At 43.9% G+C, this 24,228-nt stretch overlaps 1 long non-coding RNA gene across 1 annotated transcript; it reads right to left on the reverse strand.

The window, feature by feature from the left end:
* Nucleotides 1–1,384: 1,384 nt before the first annotated feature.
* On the reverse strand, nt 1,385–11,171 carry LOC144385365 (uncharacterized). The gene is made up of 2 exons (XR_013451620.1): nt 10,932–11,171; nt 1,385–1,924 (listed from the first exon to the last, which is right to left on the reverse strand). It is a non-coding gene; the product is annotated as an uncharacterized LOC144385365 (long non-coding RNA).
* Nucleotides 11,172–24,228: the final 13,057 nt, after the last annotated feature.

A 24,228-nucleotide genomic window follows, 5' to 3' on the forward strand; every position in this document is an offset into this window, starting at 1 on the left:
AGTTCGACTTATACACAACACCCCATTCACCAAACAATCTAATATTGTTTATATGTAAATATTGATATTCTAATGGAGCCATGAGCTGTTGCCTAGCAACCGTTGCTGTAAGTGGAAGAAGACAGATGTGTGGTGGGAGGACAGACGTCGGACAGAATTCTCTTAAAAGCAGCGGAGGATCGCAAAGAATATCAAATAAAGTGTGCAGTTGTTATCAAGAATTTATAATAATAAGAGCAAAAGGGGGTAAAAGAACAGAGGGAATTACTGCAGTGGATTCTGAAATCGTTTAACAAAAGGATGGGTAGATGGTAGAAAACAGAGCCTGTCAAAAGAACTGGAATTATAGAATACATCCAATATAAAAGCAGACAGTCTCACCCACTTTCATTTAGCGGTTAATAAAACTAAATATATAAGCTTGTATTTCCTTCTATCCGATGTAATTAACAGTTATTAAACTTCTAATTCTTTTTTTTAAGGTTTTCACAAAAGAATCGCACGTAGTGTCTGCAGCACAAACAGTCTCACAATCACTCAGCGCTGATTCAACTGGCTCATCCGGCCCGACGCGTCGATCCGTGCTTTAAAAGCGTTTTGACAGTGTCTCTGCGAGCGATGCAGCTCTTATCAGTGAGCCAATGCGTCACAGATTCGTTGCGATACGACCTCAAACTGAATGATCTGAATGCTAACTTTGCACACTCACCGCCACAGACATCCCTGGAAAAACAGGCGTTTTTTTAAAGTTTGCCGGTGTTAAATAAAAATGCAGCGTGTCACTCAGGATATACTGTACACCGCTACTGTAAAACCCACATGTAGGCTGCTGATATCAAAATAATCCCTTAACAGCAAGAGAGAGAGAGAGAGAGAGATCAGAACTCAGCGCTCACCTCCAGAACCCGGAGTAAGCACTTTTGTTGTTATGAAGCCTGGAGCGGAGCCAAGCTTCAACCAAAGACCTCCTCACCCCTTGAAAAGGATTACATGCCTTGACATTTTGACATTTGTATACATACAAATTACATTTCCCTTTCTTTCTAACTGTTTTTTTGTCTTTCATTTCTGCCCTCCGCACAAGCGGAGCTCTGTTCACCTTGAGAAAGCATCCAAGGGCCCGGAAACCCAAGTGTGGCCCTCTGACAAGCAGCTGGCGTGAATAACGGCGGCCCATGACGGACTGTGCAGTACAGTAACGGTGTTCTTGCTCATTCTTAGGATATTGGGTTTTTGGTCACCTGACCACCTTTTTGGTGTTTGGCTGCATCCTGAAACATGAAAAAAGAATTCTGGCCAATTTCTTCAAATTTTGTACAACATTCACATTTCACATTCACACGTGTTCTAATGTGTCACATAACAGAGCAGAAAAAGAAATTGATTTATTTCAGCTTTCAGAATTTTATTTGGCTTACAAGAAATATGATTGTGACTATTGCAATTGCAACTTATTATTAACATATGACCCAAATATTCACAAACGCTGCTGATGTTGTCATACCTTGATGACATACGCGTGCATGTAACAAATGGAACCTTGCCGTCAAGTGATCGTAACACTTTTATGAATGAAACTAAGAGAAATAAAACTATATTGTCTGACATTGAGAAAGTATGTGCAGAAAAAGCACAACACCACCGAGCATGTATAGCGCAACATAAAAATATCATATTCGGGATCTGCTTGTATGTTTGATACGTTCCCCCCAACAGGCTGCACATTTTTGTGAAAACCAATCAAGCATCCCCCGTGGGACGTGCAGCAGGAGGAAATGTGGCTTGTGAGGAGCTCCACGCTTGGAAAAGGTCGCTGCCGTTCATACGGCTCTTAAGTACACGGTGCAGTCATCGCGTGTGGCTTTTATTCTGAAGGGCTTTGTCTGGTTGCCTCTTTTTCCTCCCCAAAGGGACGGAGGAAATCCTGGGGGGTGGAGAGAGAGAGAGAGAGAGAGAGAGAGATGGAGGGAGAGGGAGGCATTGTTAGTGAGATAATTGTCGTTCACCAATTGTTGACTGTTTGTCGTCGCGTGGTGAACACATTAGGAGGCACGCAGTTAGTGTAACTAAAACAACCTGGCATGCTGCTTTTACTGCTGATGTGCTAAGCAATGAGATGATTAACCATAGAGACAATAATTATTATGTTTGGCATTGTCGATTTTTTGGCAGCCAGACCGGTTAAGTGGCTGGTAATCATGCATTTCTTTCCTATTTTGATGTTTGTTTGTTTGGTGCTGTGTAATATCTAAGTAATGATGCTGTCATTCATGACAACCCTTGCAGTTTTCTGTTGTTGTTTTCCATTTTACAGACTTTATCCCCTTTAACCCATTTGGGGTAATTCGGAGGCTTTTCCTGTGAATGCCGGTGTCCATCAGCCCGTCAATGGGTGAGGCAGCTCTTGCAGACTTCATTATGTCATGAGCTTCCTTGTCATTTGCTCCAAACTCTATTTGCGTATCCATCTCTGTGCTTTAGTACGATGGCAGTACAATTTCAAGCTAAAATATGGCGGTAAAGTGTGTTAAAATGACAACATTTCAAAATAAATAACACTCAGAAATGTGGATAAAAGTTTTTTGTTTTTTTCTAATTATTCACTTTAATGCAGCGTCAAGACATTAATGCTTAATTCCTTCATATAAAATCTAATACTCATCCTGCCGCAGATAAAAATATCAATATAATATTGATCTATTGTCTTGCTCTAGCTGCCACTGATTGCGACCAAAAGCCGAAAATTGGTGGCTATTTTCTCAAAGGTTGCCAATGGCAACTTGGCATCTCCTATTGCTGTCGCTCTGCATGTGACACCACTTTATCTGACTGCATGGCAGCATTTTCCCTTTCTGTCTCATGCTTTAGGTGAAGGATTTCTCCATAGAATTAATTAAATGTCATGTTGCCGTTGCCAAAGCGCTCATATGCAAATAAAGCAGCCAGTTTGAACCGGGTAACAAGCACTTCACTTGACTCACATTTACATTCATCATTTAGCTGACGCTTCTACCCAAAGCGACTTGCAATAAGTGCATTCAATCAAGAGGGAACAGAACCAGAACCACAAGAATCGGGAAAGTACAAATTCTTCATGAAAGCCAAACTACAAAGTCCTATAATGAAGTGCTAATAAAGTGCTAAACTTCAGTTTGCACCGCGTCTACGCTCTCTGCTGTCCTGATGTCATGTCTGACTAAACGATGATTTAGGACGTGTCACAGATTGAGGAAAAAACCGGATGAGACAGGACCTTCTGAATATGCAACGTGCCGTGTAACAGGTGCAGCATCTGCCACGAGGGTCCTTGAAAGGTCTTCAGCAGCCTTCATCACCTCCGGTCCGATCTTCGTGCTCTCGGGAGAGCTCCGACTAACGATGGGCGCCTGCATTGCAAATGCAAGACCTTTTAATTAGCACACAGTGTGGACGGTAAAGTACGGACGCTCCGGTTTTATAAGAGGGTGGGCCACTCGAGCAACACCTGCACGAGACAAGAGATACGAGCTGATCATCAGCGTGTTGCCGTGCAGACTTTGAGGAGGACAAAGTCCAACAAAAGATAAAAAGCGCCTCCGACGGAGGGCTTCGGGATGGGGAGGACATTTTTCTCATTTCCAGAGGTTGCGAAATATTGCCTTGAATTTCATGGAGGTCAAATATGATTGTGGAAAGTCTCCTTTAATAAGACACAGCAATTTGGCACTCTTTGCTTTATATTACATCAAAGTGCCAAAGTCGCAGCTCAAAGTCATGAGTTCTTTCTCCGACTTCAGCCGCCATGATATTGGTCCAATCAACTCAGTCCTACCTACTCAACTCTATTTCCGACTGTCCACTAAAATATGTTTATATGCTTCTTTTATACCTTATATTTTGTTTTTCGTCTCGTGTTTGCAGCCTCTGTGTTTGTGCTATAAGCATAGAATAGAATTACCTCGCGTTGCTGGACTTTGGGTGGGACGGCGCTGGAAAAGGTCATCAGAGGCAGCACAAATAATAAAAGGTTAATGGATGCCCTTCCAAATATGTCACCTGCTCTCCTGTGTGGTCATTGTAATTGTCATTTCTTTACATGTAAATGTCTGAAGGGGTTTGAGCAGAGTAAAGATAAAATAAACTATATTCTCGCCGTGCCGCAAATAAACTTTCCAATTTAGAGTCCGAACTGTTTCATGACACAAAGCCAAGAAAAGGAGTGATTTTCTCAGCTTCATTTCCATCACTTAGCAGCCTGATTCATACTCAGAGTACATGTAATTGATCATGGGAGAGAAACAGGCCTCGCGGTCCCTCTGCACGGGCGTATAACTCATTTTAAGCGAGAAGGTTATCCCCGTTCAATACTGCTCCCTCGCAGCGTTGCAAAGAATCCCAAGGAGGACGGAGTTCAGCAACAATACGCTTTGAATCAGGTCTGATCAGGTCTAATGAGCACATTCGGTAGCGGATTCAAACACAAATGCGACACACCTCACACCTCTCTGCATTATACCACACAAATACCCCATGAGTGCAGCCATTGCCTTCCCAAAGCAAGGAGATCCGGCGGTGGATGCCTCCGCTGAAAGAGGAAGAGCATACGGGAGATCTCCACTGACCCCTGATTAAGTGTATTTCCGATTACTTAATTATTGTTGTTTTTGATAAATACAGTTCTGTAATCGTGCATCGTTCACTGATTCTTTCTTCATTCCCCGAGCAGAGATGCAGACTGTGGATGTTGACATTTACGTGGGAGGATGGGAACATTGAGTGTGGATAAAGGATTTTTTTTTTTGTAGTGATTAAAAATGTGTTTGCTCATAGATAAGTCAGAAATGAAGAGAATTTCGAAGCAGATTGTTCATTAAATATGCAAAAGCGAGCAGTACGCCGACTGTATGTTTAATGGGACGCTCGGACAGAGGAGGAAAGCTAATAGCGATTAGAGGTTAGCGGCGTCCTCCCGGGTGGCTGCACTCAGACTGGAGGGGAAATCTTAAGTCCAAACGCCACACGGACGCATTTCTCTGGGTGAAACAACCCCCCCCCCCCCAGCAGCGTCCACCCCTCCCAGATAAAAGAAGGATTCAGGAGAGAAAGAACCGGAGAACCTGCGGTCCTTCCTCTGGAGATGGCGCGAAGAACAGCGGGCGTGAGAACACTGAACCGAAGGAAAGAACAAAAATGTGTTTTCTTTCGTTTTCAAAATGAAAAAAAATGATGCATCAAACCAAATGAAATGAGCCTAATAGAGATCAGACATGTGTTACACTTCAACCTACCGTTGGAGACGCAGCGTGATCTTGTCTTATTTTCTCGCTTTTAACGTCTCCTGCTGAAGACGCCGGTTTGTCTCTTGTCAGTTTGTTTGCAGATCTCTCTTCGCCAACACTAAAAAAGTCTTAAACCAACTGTGTTTATTCCGTCTCCGAGCGCTTCCAGACTTCAGCCCCCAGCGCCTTCTTTCCTCCTCAAGATGTAAATAACAGCTGGACACTTTAGCTTTGAGCAAACGCTACTCATTTAGGAGTAAATATTGCATTTGTTGTGGACTATTAGCCTCGGATTAACGCAAATCGCGTGACCTACAGAATATTCAGAGCAGTGAGCAGGACTCGGGCGGTGTGGCCGACGTGCAGAAGGTCCGTGGCGCCGAACACGCATGAACACGCTTTATTGTTTGTCGTAATAAGAAAAAGAGAGAACACTGCCAGCCGTGTCTGTTAAAGCCACTATTTGCCAGAGCCGACGTCGAGACGAGTTAACTGTAAGCACACTGTGACGTGTGACATCTGTGCTTACCCATGGGGAGCTGAACTGTTGACTTATTTATAGACGCCATGTGATTGTGGGGGGGGTTTTTACTCCCCCCCCCCCCGTATGCTCCCTCGCAAAAGAGACCTTGCCTGATTAAATAATGCTTATCATATTTCTTGAATCGCTGAAATACAATTCATATAAAAGCCAAAGCGTACGTTCAGGTTCAGGAACAAAGAGCCGCGTTTCGTTGTCGGTTAACAGTTCCGAACGCCCTTCAAGGAGACGATTTTAACACTTTTTACTGTGCCTCCGAGACACAGCGGCCGTGATGCAGGAGACGCTTACGGCCGGCAGGACGGGACAGCTGTCATTTGAAGAGGCAGACGTACCTGCTGCGCCGCTGAACACTAATTACAGCGACGCCGGCGTTACCGCCATCACTTCTGTGCAAACACTGTCATTTATGTGCCTTTTTTTCCCGGGTTCCCTTTTTGTTACGCTTCGCCATTAAAAGCCTCCAGAGGTCGTCTGACAAATACAGTACGCCCTTTTTGTTTTGTGTGTGGGGGATTCACAGAGCCATTAATCAGTTAGAACAAAGGTAATGTTTCAAAATCCTATTTGCTTTCATAGCGTCAGCTAGAGTTATGGCTTTTAAATCTAAAAGAACATAAATGTTTAAGACAATAAGTTAAGTTCCAGTTGGCAGGGATCAAACGAGGGGGGGGGGGGGGGGGGGGGGGGTTGTATAAATATATATATTATATGCATTAAGAGTCCAACGTCCGGTCTCTGCAGGCTCCCAGAGGAAGTTAAAATTCAGTTCTTACATCGAGGAAGAAGGACGACGTTTGTTGTTCATCATCTCCAAGGCGTGTGGGAAAGATGAAGACCTTTATTTTGGAATACAAAGAGTGACACCCCCCCCCGATTTTATGTAGTTTAAACCCCCTACGTTTATATTTTATTCTGTTTGGTGTCTAAATACAAAGCAAGTGTCCCCAATTGATGCAAATCAATTTCATCAGAAGTCATTTCCTCAAAAGTATCAATATCTAAAACATTCAAACGAGTAAAAACACGGAAGTAAACATCCTAATATGTGTCTATGGTGTCTGACTATTTGTCATCTCTATCTAAGGTCACGACCTTGTGGCCCTTGTTCTCTAGGGGCCGGGTGGGGCCCTCTGCCAAATGAGTGCAACATGGGTTATTATTGATAACCTCCTACGCAGGCAACAGCAGCCCAGTCAGGGCAATATTCAATTTAAACGGTAGTTTTAGTCTGCCAGCTTATCTTTCTGGGGGGGGGAACAGATACGATGTAGCATCACAAAACACCTTTCAGGATACAACTCACTGTTGGATAAAAGCTGGAGAGAAAATACTCGCTTTGATTTCGTGCGGTCGTTGAGTCTTTTTGCGGATATTGACGTCCGTCTCGTCAACGCACTGCGAATTCAGCGCCGCACGGCTTGTCTGGGAGCAAAGCGATGTTAATATTTGGTACGGCAACACAGAGAATCTTCTGTTTGACGTCCTCTCGGGGAGAAAGCCAACGCCGCTGCCTTTCACTTGTCGCCATTAAAGTGAAACAATTATGCCGTCGTCGTTTAAGAGCGATACAAAGGCCGCGTTGAGCCTCACTGCTCGTAGTCATTTCGTCCCTCAGATTCTGTATTTTTTGTGCCTTTCGTGTGCCGCGGGGGACACGTGCTGACATCATATTGGAACAGCTTGTTACTGAACTTATGAGCGCTGAGGAAACAAAAGGCTGAAGGGACACGAGGCTCGAGGTGTTTCGGAGAGCGTCGCAAAATATAATACACTTTTTTTTTTGGGGAGCTAGAAGATGTTCTGGTGGGGACTTTACATCCCGCTGCAGAAGTCTCCATGGCCAAAAAAAAAAAAAAAAAGCCTTTTTTTTTTTTTTTTTTAGCTTTTCCTGGTGGGTTCCGCTAACGAAGATAAGGATATAATGTTGGAAGTGGCAAACCTCCAGGAGATGAGCGGAGTAAGCTGCGAGCCGGAAGATGTGATTTAACGGCTAAGTGTGACACTCGGGGAGTCGCTCGGCTGCCTCGCACCGATGCACTCGGAGGGCAAAGGGAACTGGAGAGACTTTTATTCTTTTTTTTTCCGCCACGCGACGGGGTGTAGACGCGCTTTGACAATTTGCATGGCATTAAAGTTCTTGCGGGGCGGTCGGACTTGATTTCTTTGGAAAAAAGCAGCCTCATGTGTTACAAAAAACAGGTCATTTATAACGTTCCATTTTGCCTGGTTGTCACCGGGGAATACGCGGGCATTTTCATTAACATTTATCCGTGGGCAGTGTTGTGTGGTTTTTTTTTTTTTAAATACAGTTGGGACCCAACGGCATGTTGTGGGAAAAGGACTCCGCAGAGACGCTCGGCCTGTTGGGGCTCTGGAAATTGTCTGTACTTGTGTTTCATTTCGTCGTTCACGCAAGACGCTGCAACGCGGTGCAGCTCCTCTTGGTCACGTGCTGAACAAAACAACGTTTTGCTGTTTGTGTGTTAAAAAAAAAAAAACTCTCACTTGACTGAGCCGGAACGCGATGCCGCAGGACGCCGCCGCCGCCAGGAGCGCCGCTTCTGCGAGCGAGCGCTTGAGGAATGGAGATGAGTTTTTAAAATCACATTTCGCTTTGACTCGTATGTCTGAACCCACTGACGCGTTTACAGCTTTGTCCGTTTCCACAGTTTGCCAGCCTGTTTCTGCTGCCTGCCTGCATTTATTTGGTCTGGATTATAAAGTAGGTCACCTGCATACGTTCTCATTAACCTGGGCCGGGTTACGATTAATGAAAGGTACATTCATCATAAACGGCTGCTTTACCTATTCGACGTGATTTAAAAGGCATGCGGATAAGGTCACGAATTTGTCCTCAATATTTCGACGATTAATAAACGAGGGGGACAGATAAAGGCTTTTCATACATCTCCTAACAGGAAGGCTGATATCATCCTGTGCTCCCGTGTTCATGGAGTTTTCTATTATCTAGAAATGAAAATGGATGTTTACACCCTGTATACTTTGTTTCCTCGGTGCTCACCGAGGAACGGAGGACTTATCAGGGCTCAAAAACATTCCCCCCCCCCCCCCGCTACATGTAAAGACTGAAGGGTCTCCTGAGGGGGGGGGGGGCGCTTGTCTTGTCAGCACTAGTTAGAGGCCGCAGCTTTTGCAGGAGAGCTGTGTCAATCACCGCGCGGACGCGGCCGACAGGGGGTCGACGGACGCGTTGTGCCGTATGTGCACTTTCCAGGGCGGACCCGCGGGACCGCGCCGAGGGCAGCTGGAGAACCGGCGTCGGCGCTCGCAGGGCCCGCCGATGACCTCCGAATCTAATCGGCTGGTCCTCGAGGACTCCATCTCTGAGCTGTTTAGCTTTCACCTGGAGTCAGCGAAAGCAAGCGGGCTGCTTTTCTGGATGGATGACAACAATGTTTCTGCCTTTCATCAAGCGGCAGATTGCTGACGATGATATTTTTCCAGGGGCGATACTTACTTCTGCCTTTTATACCTTCCGATATTGACTAGAGTTTGTGAAATTGACACGGGTGGGACTTGGAATCCATGAATCCACCGCCGTCCCCTCCTCGCCTCCCGCCCCCGGCACGTCCCTCTACTGTACAACCCGGTCTGTGGGTTGACTGTTACATTTAAGTGGGTCAACACAAAAAGAATTATGGTAAATAAATTAATAAAAAAGTTGGGCAACTTAAGTTACCAAAGGCTTAAAGCGACACGCAGGCAGAGGAGGAAGGCAAACAGCTTACTCCCCCTATCTCTCTCCACTCTCTCCCACACTGAATTAAAGGCAGATAGGGAAGTTGGCCATGGAAAGGGAATGATTTATTTAAGACAGGTCGCTCCACCGGGAGTAAGCGTTGTCCCCGGGGATACCCTATTTTCTATTTACTTCTCTCTCTCTCCCTCTGTCACTGCACATGTGCAAACACTGTACACATGCAGGAGGGGAAAAGGGGGGATGAGGATGCAACAAAGTGCACGACGTGACATGCCGTGATGAATGCATCTGCGACGTTGTTAGTCACTTGGGTCTGATTTATTTACCGTCGCCATGATTCATCCCCGTGCAGTCAGTGCGCCGCTCGGGTCTCGTCTCTTTGAGCTCGTGCAGCTCAGTGCGCCTCCGATCGAAACGGAGGGCCGGATGCGCATTCACCGAACCCTTAATTTGGGGCGGATGATTGGATGGCGCCGTGCATAATCTCCCGTTGCGGCACCGTGGCGTTAGCGGGAAACGTTTTGCTAAGCAGCGGCGTGTTTGTGTTTCCCGCCCGGAACCGAGACGGGCACACAAACAAAGCCACCACTTCTACACGTTTTACGCCATCGTTAGCGGAGTTGAACTGGCAGCAGAAGACGGGCAGCGAATGGCTATGTGACGTTTCATTTCTCTGGCTCAGGGACAATGATTTCAATGCAAAACACGTAGTGTTGCAGCGCAATACAAGAGATTGTTTCATAATCACACTCAGAACATCTTTCACTGCAAGGTACGAGTCCTTGACCCACAAATGCAAACTTAAAACACTCAACATTCAACTTGATTTACTTTCAAAGCTCTGAAAGCTGCTAAATGCTGCACTTCTACCTACTCTACAAACTCAATTTTTCATTTTTATTTAGTCACAAATGACCTTTCAGCAGACGAGCGAATATGGGTTATAGTCCCACCAGAAGTGCGGCCTTTGGCATTGTTATCGCTCATTCTTAATTCTATTACAGATTTTGTGGAAATCGCAGACACAGCTGTTAATTGGTTTATGTTTCATATCTCAGTGATGGGTTGTCCTCTGTTCCCCCACTCCCTCCATAACCTCTATTTAACTGTATGCGTAGGGGTTTCGTCTGCACAGATTGTTTCCCAAAAATGAGTCATACCTCTTCGTCAAAACAACAACAGCAGCAACCACCTTTATGGCAAATTCCTGAGGGATACAAGTAACTTTTTGACGGATACCTAAAATCTTGAGAAGGACCGTTCTCTTGCATATGGAGATTATTGCACAATAGCAGATATTTGTTTTGTTACTGGTTTGAAGTCAAAACTGTTCATGTATTGTTCACTGAAACCCAACACATGCAGAGAGTCAGATGATGATCGGTTTGGTGCCTGTTTTGAGACTCACCCGTACGGACCAGCAGCAAAAGTGACCTGCAGGCCTGTGCAGACAACATGCAGCCACAAAGCCCCCAGGCTCCTCTCCCAGCGATGCAAGCAGCGGTGTACAAACTGCACCGCATTCGAAGCAGCTTTGCGTCGTGGTCCCGAGCAATGCAACCGCCAAGTGTGAGGTAAAACGGATCAACGGCCCTGCAGATATGCAAAGGACGCACCCACGCAACGGCGGCCAGAGCAGCGTTTTACACTGTGAAGATAAAAAAAAAGATCAACATTATCACTTGAGTGACAGGGGAGGATGAAAAAAAATACCTCGTAGGCAGAAACTACTAAACGTGGAACAACGCCGCCAAACCGCAAGACTTGGCACAGTAGGATTTAATTGCCGGCAACCTCTCGCTCATGCACAACGTTTCCTTGGTTGTAAACGTTCCACACGAAGCTTCGCAATGAGCAATTACCAAAGCACACATGCAGCGCGCAGACCGCCGGTAGGGCTTTACATGTAGATAACGTCCTTTTGAAAGATGTCAAGGACGGCCGGGGGGTAAAAAAAATAGTAATAATGAAAAAATGGAAACAGCTGAATTAATAAGTAATTAATTGACTGCATTTGACTAAACATGAGAGTTGTAAACACGAGACATTAGGGGGAACAAATTGTTTTGTCACGATGCAGTAAAAAACAGAGCCTATACATGCAAACACTGAAGTTACTCTCAAAGACTAAAAGTTCAGCGGTCAACACATTCAGGCTTGAAGTTTTTCAAAAAAGAGTAAACGTGAACTCGCGGTTATCGACCGCGCAGGTTTAATACTTGAAACACCTTTGATTCAGATATATTTTCTTAAAAGGAGAGATATATTCCTTCATTAAAGAAAGCCTTTGCCGTTTCTCTGTACTTAAAACATGAATCCATAATCACTGTGTGCAGGGGGACTTTATTTGAATTCCTTTTTTTTTTTTTTTTAAATGCAAGTAAGAGGAGCCGGGAAGACACGGCTTCGCAGCAGAGCTCCAGTCTTTTCCCCTGAGCTGCTTCCCTGTGACTGTTCGGGAGTAGGAGCTCATCGCAAAGCCTTTCGTGCCCTGTTTTTTCCACTTTTTATTGATTTCCTTTTCTCTTTTTCAGTCAGTGCTGACCCGCAAGGTTCATGTGAGGTCGGGCTCCCCGACTTTTCTCAGGATTAATCACATTTCAAATTGATTGTGTTTGCGTTGGTTGTTTTTCTTTTTTTTTCTAAGGTCACAGAGCGTGAAACAATGTGATGTGCACATCTGTCCTCCACCGCCTGCCCTGCCGAGACGCTCTGTGATATTAAGGTGCTTCTCGGCTACTTGGTTATGAGGCAATTCATTAAATCTCACTTTCAATTACGATTTATAATAAGGATCTACATATTGACATCAACAAATTTATAATAATAACAATAATAAGATAATAATTTAAAATCAATACAAAATCTAATTAAAAAGTCTAATTGAATAAAGAAATAGTCAATTAACTTATTGCCACCATCAGCAGCCCTATTGATATGCATATCAACTCATGGACAAAAGTGAAGTTGAAATCATGAAGATGCAGTATGTGTCACACTCATTTAAGGTTATTTTCAGCTTTGACAACATATCCGTTTCTTTTGTTCGACATCGACAGAGCAAAAACATCCTCAGATATTTGACTCACTATAAGACTCAAGAGTTTTGACAGTAAGATGCATGAAGAGTCTCTTCCAGGATCCGACTCACACAAAAGATCTGTTTCCAGCTCATCAGATGGTGAAGCGGTGAGGACTTGAGTCCATGTGGGTTCGGGCCGGATTTCTTGGAACCAAACGAAACTCCGAACTGCACTCCCAAAAAGCGTGAGTCAACTGCGGCGTCTAACGCACAGCTGCTCCCCCGAAGAGCACAAGCGGACCACATCACCACACGACTGCTGACTCACTGCTGCAGAGCTGCAGCACCGAGGGGGACAAATTGCATCACAACGCCAGCTTGTACTAAAACAGATGACCGGTGATATGATGAGTACGGCTGGTTTGAAATGATATGATCATACCGTTGCCTGACATTTTAGTTTGACATGACATACTGTCTTTTAACAGCATTCCCTTAGGAATGTCATCGAAATCCATTCTGAAAACACAACAATGGACAACATTAAATGAAAAATACAAACACCTTTACTTAAACGTAAGATCTATCCGACTTAGTGTGATTGCAGTATCTTGCTAGCGTAACGTTAGCTTAACGCTAGCCTTGCGCTAAATAGGAGATAAATAGGTCATTCAAATATTGACAATGCAATCGTTTCCAATGATATGTCTGAGTGGATGGCTGGTCTCATTGCTGAAGAATTATATTTACTGTTTATCAACCATACCACGTATCATTTAACACCCTGGCAAGGAATTTGTAGCTTCATGCTGGTTTCGCTAATTCCTATTTGGCAGTGAGATTACTGCATAGCATCTTTTTTTTGTTGTTAAAAATACGGTGAAATTCCATCTACCCTTTTTCAACTTTCGCGAGAGTAATGGCAGCTTTCTGGCACTTAACGCATCTGCGGGCTGAAATGAGTAGAAACATCTCGCGAAATCATACCTAACATTTGCCAATTACTGTAGAAGTGAGCAACATTTACATTACACAGAGGGCTTATGGAATAGTAATAGCGGTTCCTCGGGTGTAACCCGGAAAACTGACTGGCTTGTGAAAAAAAAGTTAATTATGCTCATTTTCTTTCTTTCTCTTGTACAAGTGAACAGGATGTCAGCTGAAGAGAGAAAACGTGAACGGTCGCCTAAAAGTTCACCCAATTTGTCGCAGCTTGAACACGATGAGGTAAAACAGAGTTAATTTAAGAGGTCACTCCTTGTAAAACGTAAAAAAATGTACAGTGGATCCCACAGATCGCACTTCAGGTGAAAACGTTTTTTTAAAAAATGATACTCAGAACCAAATATTAGTTCAAAGATTTTTTGTGTAACTGGATGTAACAGATATGACCATCAACGTTTGGGGCCGTTGTTTTTTTTTATCGAGTGCCGAGGCTCAGGTCCAATAGCACACAATGTCCAGAGGACAAAAGACAGCACAGGGGAGAGAAAAGGACGGCTAGTTATTCCCGTCCCATCGGCGTCCAACAGTTATTGTCTTGTTTTAGGTCTTCACCGCGGCATTGTCGATATTCTCCAAAAGTTAGCACTGTGTAATGTCGATGAGCATGATGATGATTGCACTCTGCATTTTCTAATTAATTTATTACCAATGTATTAAATTAATTAGTGACAACTGCTAATTGGGTCGTTTCTGGCCTCCAATTCAAGTGATGCCTGTCTACATGCGTGACGACTGCAAAATGGGAATTCCTGTGCAGCTCCGTCTTCCAGCCTGATGCGACAGGTTTGAGACGCATGGTGAAATCAAGGGACTAATTCAGAATAGCTGACATGTCTAAACCACAATGACAACAATGCTTCTAAATCCAATCCATACGTCCACAGCCGCTCAATGGGACCGTCGTGAGGGCCATGGGTACATTTAGAAATCGGAACATCATCGACAGCCTGGAAAGGCTTTCAAATTGGCATCAGCCGTAAATCTACGTGACCAATAGAATCATTTATCACCACCTCATCGCATTATACCCTGAAATCTGACCAGCGGGATTGAACTGTGTGTCTGTTGGTCCAAATGAACTCCAAGTCAACGTACAAACAAGTTGCGCGTGACAATAGTGAAGGTTTTGTCTTAAATCGTACGAGCATCACACATCGTTTTTCATTGACTTCGATGTTGCCCCTTGCGATCGCATGCCTGTGTCTGTTTGCATTGGACTGTCGCCAACGTTTCAGCTAACGTGATGACAGATTTTCATACCATCATAAAGGCTTGTGCACAGCACCTGAGCCGTGTTTTTCCCTGCCGCCTAGGGCCACTGAACCAAAATGAAAAGCCTCGGCCTGGACACGTTCTGCTGTCATTTCTCATCCTGCTGCTTCTGTCAAGCCCGTCTGCTCAGCGCGGAGGCGACTCGCCGGGGGCGGGGCTCGGGTGGCGCCCAATAGCTGTTTTTTCATGACAACTGTACTGAGAAGCCAAAACGTTGAGACAAATAAGTCCAAATGCAATGATGTCCTCAACTAAAGAAATAGTTTAGTTACGTTCCAGACGCTACTGGGGCGACCGTGGCGCATGGAGTAGAATGAGTGGGCCAGGAACCGCAGGGTTGGTGGTTCGAACCCACGTTGAAGTGTCCCTGAGCAAGACCCCTAAATGCTGCCTGGGCGCCTTTACGGCGGTGGGTTAAATGCATTTCTTGTATGTGTAAAATGGCTTCTTATTATTATTCTGGAATACTCAACAATATGTTGATTTAATCTCTTTACCAATTTTGAACCGGGTGTCTAAAAAGTATTAAGTCGAATAATGTCATGACAAAAATTGTCAAACAGTAAAATTATGGAAATTAAATAAAATTGTATCACAAATGTTTTTTAAAAAAATGGAATAAAACAGTGAAAGTGAAAATAAATTAGGTCAAAAATGTCATGGAAAAAAAAGTCAAAATATTATAAAATATGTTATGTTTCCTCATGTTTTAATGGTAAGTGTTGGCACTAGGTGGCTTGAAATGAAATAACATAAAAGAGCCTTTCTTCCGATGACTCTGGAGAAACCACCATACTTACTTCCTCTATATGTAGTAAATTATATATATCAAGAATGTAATTTAAGCACAGGCTAATATCCTACATTTGAGAAGCTTTATGCAATGCAACCAGTGGTGGGTCCAGCAGAACTGAAGAGGTTTAGTACACACCACTTCCTTCAGACACACAAAACATAATCCCCCAAAATACACGCGCAGGGTAAATACTATGTGGGAACCAGCTGCCCCAAAATAGAATCTAATTTGATGCAATCTCTCGAGTGCCAATCAGTCTTAACAGCAAAGTGCCTGTACTGTGCAGACGGAGTTTTCTGTTAACATCAAACGTCTTCTCATTCCATACGACGGGTTTCCTACCACTTGCTGGGTTTTCAATCTTTGCACTCCACCGCTACGCTAAGTGAGTGCTCCTTCGTCAGGAAAAGAAGCCGTGTGTGTGTGTGTGTGTGTGTCTGAGCACACGCGTCAAGGGTGTATTTGATTGTGTTGCACATGGGGGAGCGTGCCTGCTTTCTAAAAAGCCCTCACAGTTTAATATATCTGTGTGCGGTGAATGTGAGACATAAGCAACCCCGCGGGTATCGCTATTCTTTTCCCCGAGCTTTGTGTGCTGATGACACCAAATTTCACCAAACAAAGGTTTTGTGAAACGGCAGCGAAGCAGGAGCCTTTTCCCATCCAAACAAAAGTAAAAACTCCATACCACCTGTGCTCATTAAACAAGGTATCACTATTATGATGAGGCGATATGGTCGAAGCCTTCCATCCCCAAATAAGTAATTTAATATATGTCGATAATAAAAAAAAATGGTCTAATCCCTGTGTGAATTAAAAAGAGATGGAATGATTGATCGGCCACAGATTGAAATCGGCGCAGACAGTCACGTAACAGCCATCAAATTATGATGACAAAAGACAGCTCTGGGTCCAGGGTTAATGTCTGCAGTATGGAGAAAGTACATAAACGGATGTATTTCTACATCTGCTTGACAGTGATAAGTAGCCGACTGATGAAATCAAAGCATATTATAAGAAAATGCTTCTTGCCGAAATTGTAATTAGTTTTTAGGCTGACTCTTTGTGAGGCCAACACAAAATATCCACATGGGACCTGGTAGGAAGAGTCATTCCTCCACCGACAGGAGCCCCAGCAGAGCTGGGGCAATGCAGCCACTAGACGTTTCAGTGAGGGGCTCAACCGCAATCACAGACTCGCCCCTCTGTTCGAGACCTCATTGGCGAGACATTTATATTCTTTTACGCCCACCTTTGATCAAAAGTAATGGGTTCATGCACCCTTTCTCTGCAGGTTGTTCGGTCGTTGCGGGTGACAAAGGAAATCACAAAATGAAGAAGCAGTTCGTCTGCCGGGTCGAGGGGAAGGGGGTGTACCACAAAATTAAATTACTCAATTTAAATAAATCAGTTCGTCGCGAAATAACTCCTAAACGTCAGTGAATATATCTCGAAAGCGATGATATCTGCCGTGGCCTCTGAGGGAGGATTTCACACTAATAACTACAGGTAATATAGTAATTGCGGTATCGCTGATGGATTAATCAACACCCATTTTGGGAATTATTGCGAGAGAAGTGATGAGTCTTGTTGTGAAATGAACTGGAAAAGCCTCGGAAAGCCGCAGAAAATACAACAGTGACATTACTCTCCACCAGCATGAACCTCGTAGGTGCTGTGGGATTGAACACACCAGTTTACCACAGTGTTGGGAACATTTAGAAGAACACGTCTTACCAAATCTTACATGGTTAGAGGCTGAGAATGGATTCTAAATAAAATGTCAGTACATCTTGGAAGCCAATGTCCCACCGACAATCAACCAAAGAAGAATGGGTAGAGCGCGCTATCATCCATTAAGTCGCTAAACAATGAACCCTGACCTCTTCAAAGGAACGACAGGCTGAGGTTTCACAGCTGGCTTCGCTGCTCACTAAACAGAATGAAATACAAAGATGCTCGATGCGCGTTATCCCTTCAATCCTTGTTTCACCCGTCAAAAGGGCCTAAAGTCACGTGCAGTGCGTCCACGCGGCTCTCAACATGGCAGCGGCTAATCCAGCAGCTAATGGCGCTAACGGTGCGGTGAATTACTCTTTGATATCCTTACTTTTTTTAAATGGTAGTTTGCTGCTCTATTATTGCTCTGGATTCATGTAAACCAGAATTTCATCCTGTACATTTTTACACGGTATTATAGCAAAGTAACAAGCTGTTCTGTTAATTTCCTCGACTATATCATTGTTTCCACGTTTCTGTAGCAATTGATCCAACATACTTTAGTGTAAACGCGTAGATACGTGACAGCACCAATAATTAGCCCTACATCGAGCTATTTGGTTAAAGCATTGTGATATTTGATTTTCTCCCGATTTCCTGACTCTTATGTAAACTCAAATTGAGTTACATCTTGTTTAGTAAACATGGCTCATATCTCGCAGATGATTGTGCATGAATCTCAAAGAGCAGTGCAGGAGCATGCAATCTCATGACAATATTGTGATGCATATCGCTATGTGGTTACCAGATTCAACACAGTCTCATCATTTTAATCATCTGCTGCATTAAAATTTTTGTGCACAAACGTCTACAAATACAATACTATGCTGCACTCACTGGTAAGAAACCACTGATGCTGTCCACTCTTGCTTCAACAGAGGAAATGAAAGTATACAATCTAATAAAGAATCTACTGGAATGAAGAGAGTCTGCCACCAAGTGCATCTATCTCATTCTACCGCTGTGCTGTCTGGTAAAGACAACATGCACTAGCTCGGGAGCACAATTAATTACACCATGATTTATTTCCAGAGGGAAAAGCTGTAAATAAAGTTTGCTTAGTGAATGACAGCATTCCTAATTTGTTATGACCTATAGGCATAGAACATTTGGAAATGTCTGCTTCATGGCCCCTGAACATTATTCGGAATGAATGTGACTGAGTCTTGATGGCTTAATGTAATTTTACTTTGTATAATTCATGACAAAAGTTATCACTGTGTAATGTCGATGAGCATGATGATGATTTTGGAAAGTGACAGATGCCCCCCCCGCGCTCTGCATTTTCTAATTAATTTATTACCAATGTATTAAATAAATTTGTGACAACTGCTAATTGGGTCGTTTCTGGCCTCCAATTCAAGTGATGCCTGTCTACATGCGTGACGACTGCAAAATGGGAATTCCTGTGCAGCTCCGTCTTCCAGCCTGGTGCGACAGGTTTGAGACGCATGGTGAAATCAAGGGACTGATTCAGAATAGCTGACATTGTCTAAACCTCAATGACAACAATGCTTCTAAATCCAATCCATACGTCCACAGCCGCTCGATTGGACGGCCGTGAGGGCCATGGATACATTTAGATATCGGAACATCATCGACAGCCTTTCAAATTGGCATCAGACGTAAATCATGACCAAAAGATTGATTCATTACCATCTCATGGGATTAAACCCTGAAATCTGACCAGCAACCGAGGCCATTATAGCATGCTAGCGTGCGTTCTATGAACTGAAACCAGATGCAGTGAGACATCCTATTTTTGCTTTGACACGCTGCATTTGACATCCTACTTACCAGTAGTGAAGATATATATATATATAGGTATTGGTCTCAATATTATGATGTTTTACCTCATTGGATAGAAACGTCTCGACCAGCCCTTCCCCCTGTGAGTTAAACTACATCTCTTTTACAAGCTTTTATATTTAGGAAATTGCGTTTATTATTATTCTAGTCTTGTGTTGATGTGCATTAAAAGTAGATGTGCATTTACTGACTCAAAGCGCTCAGTTGTCATCTGATAAATGTGATTAATAATGTAGTGATTTTCTCACTATTATTACCATGATATGTTAATGGTGTGATTAATAAAGCTACAGCATGACCGGAAAGGGGGCGAAAGAGGGAAAAAGGGCCGGGTGATGTTGACCCAAAAATCTCTGCTGAATATTACTTGCACGTTTCACCTCTTTGCAACTTTACTGCAAACTTCTCCTTCTTCCTATTTTGATGCATTACAACCTTGAATCAGAACCCGGAAAACCCAACGGAAATCTACGTTACAAATGAGTTCTCCTATAGCTATGACTCACTTCTTTGAAAGCGAAGTTTATATTTTTGGCACACAAAGAACACTTACCGCCAGTGGGGAGAGTTAAGAGGCCTTCAAAGTCATCGAGTGAGGTCGCCGACAAGTTCAAGTTCATGAATCACAGCTGGGACGCCAGTTTAATATACAATGACTGCTGGTATCTTAATCTCACATATAATGAATCGTTTGGCAGTTGAATTAGTTTCAAAAGTAAACATAAAAGCCCAAATCGTGCAGTGACGGCTGCGAGGTGCAATACCAGCGTCGAAATTAAATGACTCATGTTATCGAGTCATGGGAAGAACAATTTCCAGTTTAAAACGATTCGCAATCAGAGTAAAGCCTACAGAGAAATTTGGACCTGAGCAGCACGAGGAAATTAAATTTCCGTTTGCAAATGATAATTTATGAATGCCGCGTTAATGAGGTGTATAGATGAGGTAATTAAGCTCCACCTAACGTGGAACTTTGTGTGTGGGTGGGAGAGAGAACGAGGCGCAGAGAGACGCCCCATCAGTGTTTGTTGCATCAAGTGAGAGATTTTAACAGCATTCTGGCTCAACATTGATTGAATAACTGTCTTTTCCCTTAATTACACCGATGCCGGGTCACCTCTTATCTTAACTGGTTTAAGTTCTCATTAAATGAAACAGCCAAAAAGTTTTCTCGACCCATCTGTGGGTCCTGAGAAATGTATATTTGTCTTTATAGCCGCTCTACGCTTCACTGGCTGGTCACCGACTGGACGCCGTTTAGTGTTTGGAAACAATGCAGAGAAAGCTGAATCAACACGTCAAGGTCTTGGGCCAGAAAACTACACCAATGAACTAAATCGCTTGTCGAGTTATACTTTATAATATAATTAATGCAGCGCAGCCGAAATAAACTCATCCAGGAATACGGCGGCTTTTACAACGATATAGATGATCTGATGGAAGGCAGCTGTGCACACTGGGCAGATGTTGAAGTGCAATCAGGGTGAAGTCCCGCCCGTGCAGTTATCAGTAGTATATTCCATTGCTGCTAATAGATCTCCTTAAACGCTACACACTGGCCCTTTGAAGGAATGTTGAATACCTGATTTTATCATATGAAAGACTTACATGTGAACACGTACTTGGTTTGAGTCCATTCACAAAACTTTGATGTGAATTCATTCCCAATCTCATGCTCAAATGAAACCTCGTTTAGAACAGATTTATTTGGATCTGTTTTCAGCACGGTGGATCTATTTCTGCTGCTGAACGTTGTGGCCTTAAGGTGCTCATGCGGAAAATGATCCCTGCTGAACCCGCGCTCTGCGGTTATCTTCCAACCCACCCGAATTCCCTTCAGAATCATTTCACACAGAGTTCCTCAAAGCGGTTGTAGTGGCTTTGGGCTTTGCTTGGTCTCTATTGTGACAGCATTCCTGATTATTTGAAGAGTGTTCAGCCTCTCCTGAAAAGAAATAGAATAAAGAATTTATGAAAAACAGCCTCTCCTGAACCATGACATCACAATACTTTTATTATTTCAAAGCCACATGATTCATCTTAAAAGGTTTGGAGAATGTATTGTGATGGAATGAAGTAGCAATTGAGTCACTGTTCCACAGATTTTCATTTTTCCTGTCAAGATAAAACGTCTCAAACTTCATTGTAAAATCTGTTTCTCTCTTACATTCCATGTGTGTGCGTACCGCTTCCAAGAAATCCTGGGAGATTTTCTTTTCAAAGTGCACAGCGCCTCTTGACCTCCGTTCGCAGCTTCCATCTCCTATAGCTTCCTTTATAAAAAACCAAATCAACTAACATTAGAGCCGCTGCCTTTAAAAAACAACAAATGACTGACTGATTAAATCCAGGGATAGAAAGAAGCAGCTAGCCTCCTCTTGATGAATGTTTAAACAGCGTATAAAGCTAATTTAAAATATTCTTTTTCATATAGAATATGGATGAGGTTCCAGCCCCTCGTCTCTGCACCTCTGTGCTCTGAATTCAGATGTGCACCGCGGAGGGTGCTCGACAAGGCGCCGTTGAATCTACTCGACCCTATAGAAACCGCCCGTTTAATAGGACATCAACAGCACCGCTCTGAGCAGTGATTGCGCGGTCAGAGACGAAAACACGCTCACCATTGACTTGCTGATCCGGTCTAACCTTCAAAGGGCTGATTGGATCATCATCGCCTCCACTTCATGTGGCTCAGCACTGAGCGCAGACGTCTCAACGTACCGTCGCGTCAGCCAATCCACCTCAGAAGGTCATCCCGCCCTCAGCGGGCGGAGGTCGTGGCTAGATCCCTTCCCTCGAGAAGTATCGTATTAATGAACTTGGTATACGAATATCCTCAGGACTACCCGCGGGGCCTGGCTGCGAGCCGTCTCCGGGTCCCCCAAACACTGGTGGACTGGATGTGCGAACTCCCCATGAAGCCCTCCAACAACACCAGGAACAAAAAGACCCAAACCTGTTTTACACCATGCCAAAATAAACGCTCCCTCTGCGATACCTCTGCGTACCACCACCCTTTCCTGCCACTCCGTAAGTATTAGAAGTAGAAGTATTTGATACACTGCCATTTTTGCACGTTTTCCCCACTTACAAAGCACGTAGGAGTCTATTTTTTTTAAAATCATAGGTACTTTTCAACTGAGCGACTGAATCTAAAACAAAACCAGAAAATGACATTAAGCAGGGATTTTGGCCAACTCCTCCATCTTCTCCAGATCCTACAGGTTTCGGGGCGGTTGTGGGCAACACAGACTTTCAGCTCCCTCCAAAGATGTTCTATTGGGTTTAGGTCTGGAGACTGGCTGGTCCACTCCACTGGGCGAGCTCTATTTTCGTCTCATCAGACCACATGACCTTCTCCCGTAGCTCCTCTGTATCATCCAGATGGTTATTGGCAAACTTCAGACGGGCCTGGACATGCGCTGGCTTCAGCAGAGGGACCTTGCGTGCGCTGCAAAATCTTAATCCATGCCAGCGTTGGTGTCACTAATGGTTTTCTTTGAGACTGTGGTCCCAGCTCTCTTCAGGTCATTGACCAGGTCCTGCCATGCAGTTCTGGACCCTCACCTTCCTCATGATCATTGATGCTCCACGAGGTGAGATCTTTCCCCAGACCGAGAGAGATTGACGGTAATCTTGAACTTCTTCCATTTTCCAATAATTGAGCCAACAGTTGTTGCCTTCTCACCAAGCTGCTTGCATACTGTAGCCCATCCCAGCCTTGTGCAGGTCTACAATTCTGTCCCCGATGTCCTTACACAGCTCTCTCTTGGCCATCGTAGCGCAGTTGGAGTCTGTTTGATTGCGTGTGTGGACAGGTGTCTTTTAGAGGTGCAGTTAATACAGGTAATGAGTGGGGAACAGGAGAGCTTCCTAAAGTCAAACCAACAGGTCTGTGAGAGCCGCAATTCTTACTGGTTGGTAGGTGATCAAATACTGATGTCACGCAATAAACTGCAAAATGTATATATTTTAATTCATACGATATGATTTTCTGGATTTGTTTTAGATTGCGTCACTCACAGTTGATGTGATAAAAATGAGAAAATGCTACATGCTTTGTAAGTGGGAAAACCCGCAAAACCGGCAGTGTATCAAATAGTCGTTCTCCGCACTGTGTTTCACATGCCGAGTGGAGCTCTTGTGTGTTTGTCGCGGCACTAGCGTCACAACAAGCACAGGTGAGCATCAGCAGATGGGCTTCGTGAAGGGCCGCGTCGTGACGTTGGGCATCGGGGCGGGGGGGACAACGGGCAACGCCAAGACGAATCGCTTCTTCAAAAGACGGCTGTCTCAAAAAGGTGCCAACTGGAAAAGGACCGGAACAACACGTCTCATCGGAACATCTGCTGGTTGGGACATAACCATAACCGTTGGTTTATGTGAGAGAGTATTATATGAATTATTTTTTAGAAATGTATTTTCCTGAATACTCTTGCTGACACGATGCAGGAGGTGTCGGGGGCATTAATGGTCAGGGTTCATTAGGGCTGCCCTTGACCTAATACATTCTTTAGATTAATGTTTTGTTGTCGACCAATCCATTAGATGATTTAACGGACGACACATCTGTGAAACGGGGTTTCTCCGCAGTGAAGTACACGAAAACACCATAGTAAATAAACAGTATTCAACAGAGGTGTGCTCATACTTTTCTTATTACACGTCATTTTTTTCATCAAACAAGCTGATTTACAAAATTCTTTTAGCATAAAAAGTAGCATTCAAAATAAGATTTGACGAAAGAAACTTAAGGACCGAAATGACCGATAAGTTGACTAAGCGGCTATAAGGGGGCAGCACGTGCAATAATGAGCTCAGCTAGTTTTAAAAATCTAAAAATGAAAGTGTTTGTATTGATAATTAATGGTAAGAGGTGCAAAAATTCCCACTTTCGCCCACCAGGTCTGTTTATAAAATCCGTCCCTTTGTATTGACAGAGAAACCCCTGTGTGCCACCTCGTCTTTGCCCGTACACATTGTCCACATGAGAAAGCTGGTCATTGACCCCATTAACACCTT

The sequence above is a fragment of the Gasterosteus aculeatus genome, chromosome 12 (genome assembly GCF_964276395.1).
Source record: "Gasterosteus aculeatus chromosome 12, fGasAcu3.hap1.1, whole genome shotgun sequence".
NCBI lineage: Eukaryota > Metazoa > Chordata > Actinopteri > Perciformes > Gasterosteidae > Gasterosteus > Gasterosteus aculeatus.